The 17,880-nt window shown below is 36.5% G+C and overlaps 1 protein-coding gene across 3 annotated transcripts in view; it reads left to right on the top strand.

Moving 5' to 3' along the window:
* Positions 1-17,880, top strand: part of IFT81 (intraflagellar transport 81) — a 223,822-nt gene that overhangs the window by 156,451 nt on the left and 49,491 nt on the right. The gene's annotated exons all lie outside the window — the stretch shown is intronic.

Genomic DNA, 17,880 nt, shown 5'->3' with positions numbered 1-17,880 from the left:
GGATATTCATCATGTTGATGTTTGGTAGAAACCAACACAATTCTGTAAAGCATTTATCCTTCAACTAAAAAATAATTTTAAAAAAGAAAGATAAAAAAATAGGAAGTTCATTTATTTTATGAAACTTATTTATTTAAAACTGAAAACTCTGCAACTTCCCTGGTGATCCAGTGGTTAAGACTCCATGCTCACAATGCAGAGGGCGCAGGTTCAGTCTCTGGTCAGGGATCCCACATGTGCAACTAAAGATCCTGCATGCTGCAATGAAGATTCTGCATGCCGCAGCTAAGACCTAATGCAGCCAAATAAATAAAATAAAAATAAATATTTTTTAAAAATAAGAATAAAACTGAAAGCTCTTTTCAGTAATACTGAGATATGCTTGATATATAATGACAGAGATTTTAGTGATTTTATGAAATAATGTTCCAAATTTTCACTTTTTAAGTGGATTTATATTGGATTTATTATAAATATTAGGTTATAAAAGTGAAACCAAATGAGTAGGAACTGTCAGGTAAGCAAATATTCATATTTTTTGATAAATATAATTCCATAAAGAGCTGAGAAAGTATTACTAAGTTGCTTCATCAATAATGTGTACTTGGCCTGTGGGACTGGCATCATTAAAATGACTTCATTTAAAAATGCTTACAAATTTAAAAAATATAATTATGTCTTACATTGCTGTCTCTTTACATTTGGAACAATGATTTGGCAGCTCTTATTTTACTTATCCTTCTGTCAGACTCATGAAATGAGTAGGACAAGTAATATTGTCATTTATAGATGGTGGAAGTTAAGCATCAAAAATATAAACCCCATCTCCTTTTTATGAAGTTATCTCAAGAAAGAGTAAATAAATGAAGCAAAATATCTTGCCTTCAGCTCAGTGCTTTTTTTTTTCTTTTAGCAAAACAAGTGATAGGTCATATTTTAATTCATAAACATTGCATCTCTTTACCACCTCTAACAGCTTTTTTATGTTATATTAGCTACTGCTGCTAAGTCACTTCAGTCGTGTCCAACTCTGTGCGACCCCATAGACGGCAGCCCACTAGGCTCTTCTGTCCCTGGGATTCTCCAGGCAAGAATACTGGAGTGGGTTGCCATTTCCTTCTCCAATGCATGAAAGTGAAAAGTGAAAGTAAAGTCACTCAGTCATGTCCAGCTCTTAGCGACCCCATGGACTTCAGCCTACCAGGCTCCTCCATCCATGGGATTTTCCAGGCAAGAGTACTGGAGCGGGTTGCCATTGCCTTCTCTGATATTAGCTACTAGTTCTCAGCAAAAGCTACTTTGAAAAGCTGCTCTGGTCCAGACCTCATTTTTGGCTTTGAAAAGTTATTGAATTCATACTGTTACAAATTGGCAGTGAATCTTCACTATGCCAAACACAAATGAATTGTTTGCATAGCACCACTTTCCTCTGGGGCTTTTGATTGTAGCTTCTCTATATGCCTTCTAGTTTATTGGGGAGGTAGAATTCATAAATCAACACCTGATTGAAAAACTTCTTTGGATTTTAACATCCACTTCCAGGGGAATTCCCTGGCAGTTCAGTGTTTAGGACTGAAGGCTTTCATTGCAGGGGGCATGGGTTCAATCTCTGGTCGGGTAACTGAAGACTGCCTGCTGAGTAGTGAAGCAAAAAAAAAAAAAAGACATTAACTTACAGATTGCTTTAAGAAATGGGAGTGTTTTACACCTAAAACAGCTGGAAAAAGAACTTAAAAACCCCAAAATTAGCAGAAGGAAAGAAATCATAAAGATCAGAGCAGAAATAAATGAAAAAGAAATGAAAGAAACAATAATAAAGATTAATAAAACTAAAATCTGGCTCTTTGAGAAGATAAAATTGGCAAACCTTTAGCCAGACTCATCAAGGAAAAAAGAGAGAGAAGAATCAAATCAACAAAATTAGAAAAGAAAAAGGAGAGGTTACAACAGACAGTGCAGAAATACAAAGGATGATAAGAGACTGTTATGAACAACTATATGGCAATAAAATGGATAACCTGGAAGAAATGGACAGATTCTTAGAAAAGTTCAATTTTCCAAGACTGAACCAGGAAGAAATAGAAATTATGAACAACCCAATTACAAGCACTGAAATAAAAACTGTAATCAGAAATCTCCCAAAAAACAGCCCAGGACCAGATGGCTTCACAGGTGAATTCTGTCAAGCATTTAGATTAGAACTAATGCCTATCCTTCTAAATCTCTTTCAAAAAATTGCAGAGGAAGGAACACTTCCAAACTCATTCTACACAGCCACCATCACCCCAATACCAAAACCAGACAAAGACAACACTAAAAAAGAAAACTACAGGCCAATATCACTGATGAACATATATGCAAAAATCCTCAACAAAATTCTAGCAAACATAATTCAACAACATATTAAAAAGTTCATACACCATGATCAAGTTGGGTTTATTCCAGGGATGCAAGAAATCTTCAATATTTGCAAATCAATCAATGTGCTACACCATATTAACAAACTGAAAGATAAAAACTATGTGATAATCTCAATGGATGCAGAAAAGGCCTTTGACAAAATTCAGCACCCATTTATGATTAAAACTCTTCAAAAAATGGGCATAGAAGTACCATTTACTCAACATAGAAAAGGCCATATATGATAAGCCCACAGCAAACATAATTCTCAATTGTGAAGAACTGAAAGCATTCCTCCTAAGATCAGGAACAAAACAAGGGTGTCTACTCTCACGACTATAATTCAACATAGTTTTGGAAGTCCTAGTTACAGCAATCAGAGAAGAAAAAGAAATAAAAGGAATCTATATCAGAAAAGAAGAAGTAAAGCTCTCACTGTTTACAGATGACATGATACAGATGACAAGAAAACCCTAAAGATACTATCAGAAAATTACTAGAGCTAATCAATGAGTTTAGCAAATTCACAGGACACAAAATCAATACACAGAAGTCACTTGCAGGCCACTTAATTCCATTATAGTCCTTTTTATATTGACTATTTTATTAGATACATGTTATTTCTTTCCTTTTCCCTTTTTTAGTCAATATTGTGTATCAGAATGGTGAGATGATCTGTAAAATCTAAACTGCATGCTCTGGAAACATTTTTTTCAGATGCATTTGGTTTAAAAGGGTAGGTCTCTGAACACTTCCAGAATCCAAAAGGCCAAAAGTTATTGTAAATCCATTTGTTTTCCTTTCATGTGGGCAATAATGTCAAATGTGCTATGCAGCCAGGTAACATTTTAGATAAACTTGATTGACTTTTAATAAAAACTGTTACAATGCACACTGATTGTATATAAAAACCTTATATATGACAAATTAAATTTAAGAAAAAGGAAAAAAAAAAAAAAAGTCACTTGCATTCCTATATACTAACAATGAAAAATCAGAAAGAGAAATTAAGGAATCAGTCCTATTCACCATTGCAACAAAAAGAATAAAATATCTAGGAATAAGCCTACCTAAGGAGACAAAAGAACTGTATACAGAAAATTATAAGACACCCATGAAAGAAATCAAAGATGACATAAACAGATGGAGAGAGATTCCATGTTTCTGAGTAGAAAGAATCAATATTGTAAAAATGACTGTACTACCAAATGCAGTCTACAGATTCATTGTGAACTCTATCAAATTACCAAAGGCATTTTTCACAGAGGTAGAACAAAAAATTTCACAATTCACATGGAAGCACAAAAGACCCCTAATAGCCAAAGCAGTCTTGAGAAAGAAGAATGGAGCTAGAGGAATCAACCTTCCGGACTTCACATTATCCTGCAAAGCTACAGTCATCAAGACAGTATGGTACTGGCACAAAAACAGAACAATATAGACTAATGAAACAACATAGAAAGCCCAGAAATAAAGCCATGCACCTATGCTGCTGCTGCTGCTAAGTCACCTCAGTCATATCTGACTCTGTGCAACCCCGTAGACGGCAGCCCACCAGGCTCCCCCATCCCTGGGATTCTCCAGGCAAGAACACTGGAGTGGGTTGCCATTTCCTTCTCCAATGTGTGAAAGTGAAGTCACTCAGTCGTATCTGACTCTTTGCAACCCCATGGACTGCAGCCTACCAGGCTCCTCCGTCAATGGGATTTTCCAGGCAAGAGTACTGGAGTGAGTTGCCATTGCCTTCTCCACATGTACCTATGGGTACCTTATTTTTGACAAAGGAGGCAAGAATATACAATGGGGCAAAGACAGCCTCTTCAATAAGTGGTGCTGGAAAAACTGGACAGCTACATGTAAAAGAATGAAATTAGAACACTTCCTAACACCATACACAAAGATAAACCCAAAATGGATTAAAGACCTAAATGTAAGACCAGAAACTATAAAACTCTTAGAGGAAAACATAGGCAGAACACTCGATGACATAAATCAAACCAAGATCCTCTATGACCCACTTCCTAGAATGATGGAAATAAAAACAAAAGTAAACAAGCAGGACCTGATTAAACCTAAAAGCTTTTGCACAACAAAGCAAACTATAAGCAAAGTGAAAAGACAAGTGAAGTGAAAAGACAACCCTCAGAATGGGAGAAAATAATAGCAAATGAAACAACTGACAAAAGATTAATTTCTAAAATATACAAGCAGCTGATACAACTCAATACCAGAAAAACAACCCAATCAAAAAGTGGGCAAAAGATCTGAACAGACATTTCTCCGAAGAAGACATAGATGGCTAACAAACAGATGAAAAGATGCTCAACATTGCTCATTATTAGAGAAATACGAATCAAAACTACAGTGAGATATCACCTCACACCGGTCAGAATGGCCATCTTCGAAAAGTCTACAAGCAATAAATGCTGGAGAGGGTGTGGAGAAAAGGGAACCCTCTCGCACTGTTGGTGGGAATGTAAATTGATACAGCCTCTATGGAAGACAGTATGGAGATTCCTTTAAAAAGTAGGAACAAACCACCATATGACCCAGCAATCCAACTCCTAGGCATATACCCTGAGGAAACCAAAACTGAAAAAGACACATGTACCCCAGTGTTCATTGCAGCACTATTTACAATAGCTAGAACATGGAATAAACGTAGATGTCCATCAACAGATGAATGGATAAAGAAATTGTGGTACATGTACACAATTGAATATTACTCAACCATAAAAAGTACCCATTTGAGTCAGTTCTAATGAGGTGGATAAATCTAGAGCCTGTTACACAGAGTGAAGTAAGTCAGAAAGAGAAAGATAAATATTGTATATCAATGCATATATATGGAATCTTAGAAAGATGGTACCAAAGAGTTTATTTGCAGGGCAACAATGGAGAAACAGACATAGAGAACAGACTTATGGACGTGGGGAGAGGAGAGGAGAGGGTAAGATGCATGGAGAGAGTAACATGGAAACTTACATTACCATATGTAAAATAAATAGCCAATGGGAATTTGCTGCATGTCTCAGGAAACTCAGAGGCTCTGTATCAACCTAGAGGGGTGACTAGGGATGGAGAGGGAGATGGGAGAGAGGGGATATATGTATACCTATAGCTGATTCATGTTGAGGTTTGACAGAAAACAACAAAATTCTGAAAAGTAGTTATCCTTCAATTAAAAAAAAACCCAAACCAAGAAAAAAAAGAAATGGGAGTATTTTAAATGATACTTGGAAGCCAACAGAGTGTGCTTCATGATATCCTTGCTATCCAGGAAATAAAGATTAATTATGCAGCAACTTTGCTTTATAAGAGAACAGTCTATCTCCTAGCATTTTTATCTTTTCTTAGGAAAATACTGCCTGTTTGACAAATACCAATTGCGATGGCCATATTTGGCACTGAATAGTGGTTATAACTCAGTATTAAATATTCCCTCTATGCAAATGTGATGGAAAAGAACCTCGTGCCAAGCTATTAGCTTTTATCTTTGACAAATTATAGTGAATAGGAAAAGTATCTGATGACAGAAAAGAGCACATTTTTTAAGGGGAAAAAGATAATTTTGGATATGGATAAGGTCAACTTAATTTTTAAACAATGTTTGGTCAGAAACTAGAACAAATCAAGTAAATCATTTGGCAGTTACCTAAAAGAACAGAAGGTATTGGGGAACATTAAGCATAATTTTATTAAGAACAAATCTTGGTAGACCAATTTTGTTTTCTACTCTGATAAAGTGGTAGACCATATGGACAAAAGGGAGGAAGTTTGTTCTACTTAAAATTATATAATACAGCTGGACTTCACTGAGGTTTCATTTGGTATCACATGGTAATTGCCAAAAAATCATGTTCTTTGCCACCCATCTGTTAACACAGTTGGTGAGAGGGTATCAAGAAATGGTAGCATGGTGTTCAAAAAGAATATTGTGCCCAGAGTCACAAATAGAAGAATGAGGAAAGGTAGGGCTAACATTTATTGAGCAACTTTTATGTAAGGCTCTGTGCTAGATGATTTGCAAACATATATTTCCCTTCTTCTTGAGAGAGAGATTACTATTATTTCCATTTTTACAACTAGTTGAAACTCAGGAAAATTATAGATTTACACAACTAATAAGTGGCCACGCAGGATCTAGGTCTCTCTCACATGTTCCTGTTGACCTTAAGCAAATCACTTCTCCATTTATAAAATAATGGATGTCCAAGCTTCTGAGAAACTCAAAGGCTAAGTCAACATGTAACATCTGGCATCCAAAAGTGATCATTCCTCTGGGACCCATGTTGGTGCACCTGGAAGAGGCAGGGTGGCAGACTAGTTAAGTCATGGTCTCTATAACTTGGTCTGAGTGCACATCCTGGCTTTCTCAGCCTACTTACTAGCTGGGTGACCTTGGCCAGCTTCCTTAATGCTTAGAGAGAGTAAGTAACTTGCCTGAAGTCACACAGTGAGTTGCAGAGCAAGGATTTGAATCCAAATCTGAATGCCTCTGCAGCTGTGCTCCAAAATGAATACTGAACTATTCTTCAAGGTACTATTAGAATGAGTTAATTTTAAAATTCATATTTGACTCTGAATAGGACCACATTGTACACAGTCATTAACTGGAAACAATAGTTTGCTAGAAACTGTATGACAGCCATTTATTTGGAAATAAACCTTCATTCCTTGATTGTCCATATGTAGTTGTTTGACTAATCTTTTCTTGGAAAAATTGAGGAATGTGACTGTGTTAGGATGAATGTAACAAATATTATACATATAGTAATTTATATTCCTTTGTCATTTTTTTCTTTAGAGATCATTTAGAGTTCATTTTTAAAATTCAGTATCAAAGTGTGTATTTTGATGCTTCCTACTGCCATTAAAGTCAATATTCCAGATGTTACATTTTGTCTAAGAATTTTAGCTCTTCTAATTGCAGATGACAAGTGCTACAGGCATTTGTTCTTTACTAGATTTTTCATTTGTGTTCCTTTGATTTTTCTTATTAAAAAAGATGGGGACCTCCCTGCCCGTCCAGTGGATGAGACTCTGTGCTCCCAATGCAGGGGGCCTGGGTTCAATCCCTAGTCAGGCAACTTGATCCTGAGTGCTGCATCTAAGACCTGGAGCAGCCAAATAAATAAATATTTTTTAAAAAACAGGTGAAGAGCCTAAAAACACTTGTTTTTTTCCTGATACTTTGGTTAACAGTTTATTTTCAATGATTTACTTGGCAATATATAGGGGTAAGCACAGCAAAATCTTATTCTGCCAGACTTCTGACATAGGTAGGAATTTCTTGCACAGTTGGAAGTATCTTCTTAGTGATAGAGATTTTCTTGCCAGTCTAGTCTATCTTGATTTCTTTCTCTTCAAACAAGTGTTTGGTAGGTGATAAAGAGGTTAAGTTTAGAGACTACAGTTTCTAACATAGCTGAAAATTGATAATAATAATGAGTCTCTAACTCTCCTTTATATTTTGAAGTTTTCTGTACTGGATTTAAGTACATAAAGTACATACATAAGTACATAAAGTAGAAGTCTCACTAAATGATATTCTCAAAGAATTTTGATTGCTTTCATCTCTGAGAGAAGTCACCCCCAAAATGCCATGGAACTTTGCCCTTGATCCTAACCTGCTTATTATTCTCATCAGTAATTTAAATTAATAATGTTTATTATGTAATTGAATGTGCCAGACACTATATTAGGTTTATTATGTACATTATCTCATTTATTCCACTGAACAACTCTATGAGATAGGTATGATTATTATTCCTAGTTTTTACAGATAAGGAAACCAGCACACAGAGAACTTAGGCTAACTTATCTAAGGTCATATTGCTAGTAAGTTTTGGCACCATGATTTGAATTGAGGTAGGTCGCACAGAGTCAGACATGACTGAAGCGACTTAGCATGCATGCATGCATTGGAGAAGGAAATGGCAATCCACTCTAATATTCTTGCCTGGAGAATCCCAGGGACCAGGGAGCCTGGTGGGCTGTTGTCTATGGGGTCACACAGAGTTGGACACAACTGAAATGACTTAGCAGCAGCAGCAGTCTAGCTCCACAAACCTTAATAATTTTCACATGGCAGAAAGCTAGAAGGAACAGTCAGTCTGAGACAGGTGATAGCATTATAATTCAAAATCATCTTGGTAGTTAGGAGCCTTGTACTTAAGCAAACAAAATGCCATTAATGGGATTATAAATAATAATAATGTAGAATCTGAGTTTTATCTGCAGCTCAAAAATTATCCATTAGTTGTTGTTGCAGCCTGTATGGGAAGGGAGTTTAGGGGAGAATGAATACATGTATATGTATGACTGAGTCTCTTTGCTGTCCACCTGAAACTCACAATACTGTTAATCAGCTGTGCGTGTATGCTCAGTCGCTTCAGTTGTGTTCAACTCTTTGTGACCCTATGGACTGTAGCTGTTAATTAGCTATGCTGCTGCTGCAGCTGCTAAGTTGCTTCAGTCATGTCCGACTCTGTGGGACCCCAGAGATGGCAGCCCACCAGGCTCCCCTATCCCTGGGATTCTCCAGGCAAGAACACTGGAGTGGGTTGCCATTTCCTGCTCCAATGCATGAACATGAAAAGTGAAAGTGAAGTTGCTCAGTCATGTCTGACTCTTCGAGACCCCATGGACTGCAGCCTACCAGGCTCCTCTGCCCATGGGATTTTCCAGGCAAGAATACTGGAGTGGGGTGCCATTGCCTTCTCCTGTTAATCAGCTATACTCCAATATAAAATAAAAAGTTTAAAAAAATCATCCAGTTGTAATGCAGCTTTAAAAAGACAAAATGCTGAGAATTGCCCGACAGTCCAGTGGTTAGGACTCAGTACTGTCACTGCCAGGGCCCCAGATTCAATCACTGGTAGGGAAACTAAAATCCCATAAGCTACCTAGCTTGGCCAAGAAAAAAATTTTTTAAATTATACTCTGTTAATAAAAATGTAATATCCCATTTATGTGAAATTATGCTTAGAATATTATTTTACATTTTTGGCATCATGTTTTAAGAAAGACATAAAAACAAGCCAGAGTCCAGATGAAGGTGACCAAAACAAATGAAAAGTCTGGAAACATTCATGTAAAGAATTCATTATGAATTAGCTGAGAACAAAAAGCTAGGATTATGGAAGGATCTGCAGAAAAGAGTTAAAACAGTGGACCTGAATCTGCTATTTTTAGAAAAACTTGCTTGCAAGATTGGCCCTTGGCTGGCATCTAGGAAGTTGGATTTTAGAAGAATTCCCACCATTCCTTGATAAGAGTGGCTCACGTGCCTAAACTATATGTACAAAGAGTGTGGTTTATGTTGAACACCTGCTTTCCTTCTTGGAGTCTGGAATTTTGGTATGGGCTAGGCAGAATATGCCTACGTGATCAGCCCCCAGTAAAAACTCTGGGCTCTGAGTCTCTAATGAGCTTCCCTGGTTGGCAGCATTTCACACGTGTTGTTTTACCTCTTTGTTGGAGGAATTAAGGGAGAAGACTCTTGGAAGCTTGCCCCTGGTTTCCTCCTGACTTCACCCCATGTGCCTTTTCCTTTTGCTGGTTTTGCTTTGTACCATTTCACTGTAATAAAGCACGGCCAAGAGCATGGTTTTATGCAGAGTCCTGTGAATTCTCCTGGCATATCATTGAACCTGGGGGTTATCTTGGGGACCCCTGATTCAGATGGATTAGTATTACTCTTGTTTTGGGATGGAATGTTCTTGCTAGATCTATTAAATCCATCTAGTCTAATGGGTCATTTAAGGCCAGTGTTTCCTTATTAAATTTCTGTCTAGATGATCTGTCCATTGATGTAGGTGGGTGATAAAGTCCCCTACTATTATCATGTTACTGTCAGTTTCTCCTTTCATGTTTGTTAATATTAGCTTTGTATATTTAGGTTCTCCTGTCTTGGATGCCTCTATGACTGTTGTATCTCCTTGTTGGAGTGATCCCTTTATCATTATGTAATGTCCTTTTTCTTTGTTTTAAAGTCTATTTTGTCTGATATTAATGTTGCTACCTCAACTTTCCTTTTGTTTCTATTTGCATTGAATACCTTTTTCCATCTTCAGATCAAGTTGAATTCAACAACATAGTGTACATCATACACCATGATCAAGTATGATTTATTCCAGGGTATATAAAATAATAATAATAAAATAATATTTTGAAAATCAGATTGTGCAACTAATATCTGGATACATTTTCATGAAATGAAAAGCAAACAGCATACATAAAGCAGAAGTCCCCATTGATTACCTTCTACCTCCAGTCCTCAGACTCTTTGTCAGAGAGAAACCACTGCTACTAATTTTGTAAACCCTTTTAGTCCTTTCTTTGGAGAGAGACACAGATTGGATAATACTGCTTTGTGGGTTTTTTAAAATGTGAATGGTATTGTACTGTGTGTGTTGTGTGACTTACTTTTAATAACATGTGTCAGAAATTTTTCCACGTAAGTAAATGAAGAGGCTTTTCTCTAGAGGTTTAGAAAATCAGCTCTGGAGGCAGAACACCTGGGTGCAGAACTCAGCTTTGCCACCTCTCAGCTGTTCAACCTAACAGCTAATGTCAGTAGTTACCTAACTGCTCTGTGCCTCAGTTTCTTTATCTGTAAAGTGGGGACAATAATAGTGCCCACCTTGTATGGTGGCTGTGAGGGCTAAATGATTTAATATAACTAAGCAGTATACAATAGTGGCTGGCTTATAGGAAGTACTTCATAAATACAAACTACAGTTATAATAATTATTGTCATGTACAAAATTTAATTGCTATGTTGTTTTCTATAGAATGTACAATTTTTTTATTCCAACCAAGAGTGTACAAAAGGATCTGTTTCCTCTGTTATTTAAAACAGCACTTGATCCTCATTCTTTTGATTTTTTTGTCATTCTGACAGTATTATGTTTTAATTTTCGTTTCTCTTAAGATTGAACAGCTGTCCACATACATGTTTGGTCATTTATATTTCTGCTGTCATTTGCCCTTTTATTGTCTTTCTTCATTTTTTTCTAATGGAGTGAATGTTTTTTATCTCTTTATCATATTTTTACCTGGATTTTAGTTGTTAATCTGGATAATTGTTCTAGTCTGTCATTTATCTCTGAACTTTGTATATGCTGTCTTTTGTCACACTGAGGGTTTCCTCTCCTTTTTTCCAAACAGTTTTATTGGTATATAATTTATGATAAAGTACAAATTGTTGCTGTTGTTCCACTCTATGATAACTTCATATATTGGAACAGAATTTTAGTAATAAATGACCTTGGTTTTCCATAGTTTGAGGTACTATAAAAATGTTTACATAGAATTATCTTGCTTTATGCAAAATTCAGTGTCAGAGGAGATTTAAAAAGTGTTAGAGCAGAGTATAATAGTAAATGTTCATAATTATGAATCTGAGTTGTCAATAAAAGGTTGATGTGATCAGTACGATTTTAAGATAACAAAGCTGGAATAGCATCTCTCCCAGTAATCATACCATGTTATTATTTTCCCAGCTCACACCCCACAACCCTGAAACATTCCCATACCACTCTGTTCACATGTGTTCCAAGATGTGCATGCTCAGTCACTCAAGTTATGTTCAACTCTTTGCAGCCTCATGGACTGTAGCCCTCCAGGCTCCTCTGTACATGGGATTCTCCAGGCCAGAATACTGGAGTGGGTTGCAATGTCCTCCTCCACATGGTCTTTCCAACCCAGGGATTGAACTCATGTCTCCTGCATTGACATGCCAACTGTTTACCACTGAGCCACCTGCAAAGCCTGTGTTCTAAGATACAGCTCATTTAAGATCACTTGTTAAATTTCTGCCTCCCCTAAGAAACCAGTAAGCTCCATTATGGCAGGGCCATATCTCTTTTTCGCCACCATTTACTTAATAGCTGGCATGTAATAAACACTTGGTAAATGTGTAGAAAACCTGAATAGAAGTGTATAATCTAATCTACATACAGATTTTTTCATTAGAAAATTGATAATATTTTAAAATGTTACGGCACTTCAATTGATAACAAAAATTATTTTTATAAAGTCTTCATCCTAACCATAGTTGTTTATTATATGAAGTTATTTTTAAATACCTGATCAAAAACCTAAATTTGCCATTTAATACAGTAGTCCTCAGTCACTTCTTTTGTTAAATATGATCTTTACCCTTTCACGGGCAATAATCTGAGCTTGGTGACTTTGTCTCACTAATGGAAGAGCAGAGAATAGAGGCTGTACCTAAGGTAGTATTGCCACATGGCTTCCAATCTTTACCATCTTTGCCACCTTGATATCTCTGAATCTCTGCTTTAATTATTTGAAAAGCAAAACAAAAAACTAGCCACAGTGATTCAGTGCTAGTACCCTTCTCGGAGCTGTCATTCAAATGAATGCATGCCTTTTGAATCTGAACTTTTTTTATAGCAACAACTGAACCTTTGGTTAAGGTTGCATTGGCATTTCATGCATTGAAAGGTCACTCCTGGTTTATGGTGTACGGGTTTAGAGTTCATTATATTTTCTTCCCTAACCGTTAAAAGAAGCTCAGCTGTTTTGCAGTTAATGGCTACTTTAAAAATGTGCTTGATCAAATAATATGTATAAGTAGCTTTAGAAAGAACCAACCGGCTCATTCTACAGCTACTGACGGAAATCCTAGAGCTAAATTGCAAAGATTATGAAATCTTTAAATACTTCAAAGAGAAGCACAATGAAGATAAGGGAATCCTGGCAAGATTAGCTGCAGCTGTCAGATCCTGAAAAATTAGGAATCAAATTTTGACACTTGTAATTGAATCATCCACCCTTCTAAGTGAGTCCAGGCAAACTTGTGATATTTTTAGAACCTTTCAAATCACATTACCCTCTTTAGAGTTCATAGCAGGACTTGAGGCCCCTAAAATTTCCCAGGAGATGGAACAAAACAGAATCAAATAAATTTGCCTCATTTCACTGCAATAGAAGGTAGACTATTATATATGCAGTCCATGTAATCCCACATCTTTAACTCCAAATGTGAAAACTTTTCATAGAAAATTTTTTTGAGAGTTAACTGCTTGGACAGCAGTTGAAAACCCCATTAGAGATATAGTAACAGCTGTGTGGTGGTGATTTGATTTATAATAGAAGCACGGAGACCTTGGATGATATGATTAACTGTGTTTCCCAGATGGATATTCCTATGCCACAAGTTTTTATTAAGACAGATTTCTACTAGCATATATCACATTGCTTATTATAGACCCTCCCAAGAGAATCAGCACTTAACTATCCACTACCATATGTAGGTAATTATGTTGTTTACGCTTGGCTTAGTGAGATTTTCTAATTTAAAGTTGAAAACATAAAACTAACAGGTTGGAAAAGGTTAGAATAGTGTTTGTATGTCTATATTTATATATTGCGCTAGTTACGATGAGTGATTTGAAAAGACTAACATTTTAGCAGAAAACAAAGGTTGCTTAAAACATTTTTTTTCTTGACTTAAAACAAATAACCACTCTGATACCAGACTTCAGGGAATCCAGATGATTTATGACATGAAGCATGACTTGAAAAGATGGCCTTTTCAGGTTTTCTGCAAGTCTGAATTCAGACAGAATAGAAGTGGGCAAAAAATTATGGCCATTTGGGCATATTCATTCTACTCTTGAACAGTTGGTGTTATCCATCTCACATATAACTTTCTTGGGCCTATTTCTATAGTTTTCTATGGCTAAACGTCATTTGATAAAATAACTGACAAAGATGTGATTTAATTAAGAAATGGATAATATCATGTATGAAACGAGTTGCCAGTCCAGGTTCCATACACGATACTGGATGCTTGGGGCTAGTGCACTGGGACGACCCAGAGGGATGGTATGGGGAGGGAGGAGGGAGGAGGGTTCAGGATGGGGAACACATGTATACCTGTGGCGGATTTATTTCCATATTTGGCAAAACTAATACAATATTGTAAAGTTTAAAAATAAAAAAAAAAAAAGAAGTGGAAAATAGCATGGATAGTGCACTAACAGGATTTGAGGACACAAGTATTCATTCTAATCCAGTTTTTTTCTAACTTTCTGAACTTCGGTGAGTTGCTTTAATTTCTAAATAGGTTTTCCTCTGTAAAAGGAGGAATAGTGTTAAAAAATAGCTCTTTGTGATTCTTGACCATATAAAGTGCTTATTATACGGTTGTCTTATAAAGTCTTCACAGCTTAAGCACTGTGAAAATAGCTTCATGCCCGATATTGAGTTGGAAATTTGCAACAGAAGCAGCGATTCTTGTTTCCACATAAATATCCAGAATGATATCTGGAATCCAGTAATACTTTTGAGTTCCAGATAAGCTTGAAAAATATTTGTAAATGATTACATACATAGGAAAATAAACTGCCTTGTCCTTTTAAAAAGCTTGCTCAGATTTTGACCATTACTATTAAAGGTTCCAAAACATATTAAATGGGCAAAAGGAGAAAGAAGATCTGTCAAATTCCATTTTGATCACAAAGGAATTGAGTCTGTAAAATTGGTCCTGAAGCCAGAATCTAGCACTATTAAAACATTAATCTTACTAATCTCAGCATCTGAAATGATGACTGCTCTTTCATAGATGACAAATTTAGATTACAGTTGTGTATTGGACCAAATGATTAGTAATAGCTGCTATAATGGGCCTTCCTGCACAGTGGCAATCTTTATAGTTTACTTTCATGACAAATTGACTTGATTGGCCTGCTCTATGTGGTGCACTGTTGAAAGCTTTTTCCTTAATGTTCTAAGGATTTATTGTTTATCTCGTGCCAAAGTTCCTTCAAAATATTTTTAATTTTTAAATATCTAAGAAATCTCAAAGAATTCACATATGACCCTACATACCCAACACAACATTTATCTTTATTTCTTCATTCTTTCCCAATCTCAGTTTATAAACATACATACAAAAATTTTAGTTGTACTCAGAGTATGTAGATTTGTAGTTTCTTGCAGTAGTGATTGTTCTGTTTTACTTCTAAAGAGCACTATATTACACCTAGATCTTTACTCTTCTGTTCGTCCTAATTATTTGACATTTCTTTGTTTCTTAGTGTTTAAAAGGAATAGTAAATTATCTCATCTTCCGTGTAATCTTTGTTGTTATTGTTCAGTCACTACGTGTCCAATTCTTTGTGACCCCATGGGCTGCAGCATGCCAGGCTCATCTGTCCTCCACTATCTCCCAGAGTTTGCTCAAATTCATGTCCATTGAATCGGTGATGCTATCTAACCATGTCATCCTCTGCTGCCCCTTTCTCCTTTTGCCTTCAATGTTTCCCAGCATCAGAGTTTGTTCCACTGAGTCAGCTCTTCACATCAGATGGCCAAAGTATTGGAATTACAGCCTCAGTAGCAGTTCAAGCAAAATGACAGACATTATTAATCATTATCCATCATTCAATTTTGTAGAACATTAGTACATTTTATGGATCTTATTTAAATACCTCCCCAAGGTCACTTTAAGTGGTGTAGCAAAGATTTGAAATTGTTTCTCTGATTGCAAAGCCCGTGATCTCAACAATTCTCTGAACTGCTTCTGCAACCCTGTTGTACTTCTCCTAGGACTTTTAATGATTAATTTATAAGTTTAAAAATTTTTTCCCAGATAAGTCATTATAACACAATTATGAGTAAATTTAATTTTTAATACTCAGAGTCTATTCAAATTAAAGTCTATCAGCTGTAAGGTTTTTGTTGGTGATGGGCTTTTTTGAGGTGGAGTGTTCTTTTCATTATAATTTTTTAGAATAACACAAATATGTGGTTTAAAAACTAAAACAGGGGACTTCCCTGGTGGTCCAGAGGTTAAGAATCTGCCTGCCAGTGCAGGGGACACATGTTCAATCCCTGGTCTGGGAAGTAAGATCATACATGCTGCAGGGCAGCTAAGCCCATGCACCAGGACTACTGAGCCTGTGCACTGTAGAGCCAGTGCTCTGTAACGATAAGCCCACACACTGCAGCTAGAGAGTAGCCCCCACTCACCACAACCAGAGAGAGCCTGTGCGCTGCAATAAAGACCCAGTGCAGCCAAATAAAAGTACCACAGTACTACAAAGCTCATAATGAAAATAATGATACCCTTCCATGCTCCCAAGTCATGCTTCCTGGAGGCAACCACTTTTAATGCTTTTAGTTGTTTCTTCTAATATTTACCTTTGTATTTCTAAACAACAAAATTTCTTGATTTTTAAAAAAATTTTGGGCAGGCTATGACCAACCTAGACAGCAGAGACAATACTTTGCCGACAAAGGTCCATCTAGCCAAAGCTATGGTTTTTCCAGTGGTCATGTATGGATGTGAGAGTTGGACTATAAAAGAAAGCTGAAAGCCGAAGAATTGATGCTTTTGAACTGTAGTGTTGGAGAAGACTCTTGAGAGTCCCTTGGAATGCAAGGAGATCCAACCAGTCAATTCTAAAGGAAATCAGTCCTGAATATTCATTGGAAAGACTGATGCTGAAGCTGAAACTCCAATACTTGGGCCACTTGATGGGAAGAACTGACTCACTGGAAAAGACCCTGATTCTGGGAAGGATAGAAGGCAGGAGGAGAAGGGGACAACAGAGGATGAGATGGTTGGATGGCATCACCAACTCAAAAATGGACATGAGTTTGAGCAAGCTCCAGGAGTTAGTGATGGACAGGGAAGCCTGGCGTGCTGCAGTCCATGGGGTCACAAAGAGTTGGACAGGACTGAGCAACTGAACTGAACCATAGGAAATGAGGATTTAGCTCTACATTCTCCATTTCCTGTCTACCCTCCATATCCACCCTTATGTTCTTTATAGCCTCCCAATATAATTATAATTTCTGGTTATGTCACTATTTACTATATTCATTATGATGATTGTATAAACATGTTGTTTATAGCTAAGCCACACAGCGTATTATGATTACATATCCTTTCTTGTACACTTTTTTTTTCTTCTTAATACTGACCTCATTTTTTTGTTTTTGTTTGGTTTAGTTTTTTATATACCTATCACTCACTTAACTCTGAACTTTCTGGTAGAACTGTACAATTTCTCAATATGGGATTATGGTCATCCACAGTAATCTAGTAATTATATTTCTTAAACCTTGGGACTAATTCTTTCTGGAGCCCCTCTCATTCTTCTGTTCCAGTGTAGGGAAATTAATTTCTAGGCTTGCTATACAATGGTAATCTCAGGCTTCACAGTTGGAATCCTGAAAATTTCTTTTACCGCTCTTGTTTTGGATCTCCTGTTTGCCAAACCTCAAGTCTTCTCTTCCTTGGTTTATTTCCTTGTTATAATAGAGAATGTTCCTGAAAATAGGAACTTGGATAATACGTTTTTGTGAATCTTGCTTGTTTCAAATTGTCTTTATTCCGTCTTTATACATGATCAATAATTTGACTAAATAATGAATTCTGGTTGAAAATCTTTTTCCCTGAGAAATTTGAAGGCATTATTCTATTGTCTTCTGGTA

The sequence above is a fragment of the Bos indicus x Bos taurus genome, chromosome 17 (genome assembly GCF_003369695.1).
Source record: "Bos indicus x Bos taurus breed Angus x Brahman F1 hybrid chromosome 17, Bos_hybrid_MaternalHap_v2.0, whole genome shotgun sequence".
Taxonomy (NCBI): Eukaryota; Metazoa; Chordata; class Mammalia; order Artiodactyla; family Bovidae; genus Bos; species Bos indicus x Bos taurus.
The sequence above is the reverse complement of the archived record's forward strand: the minus strand, read 5'-3'. Positions and strand labels throughout refer to the sequence as shown.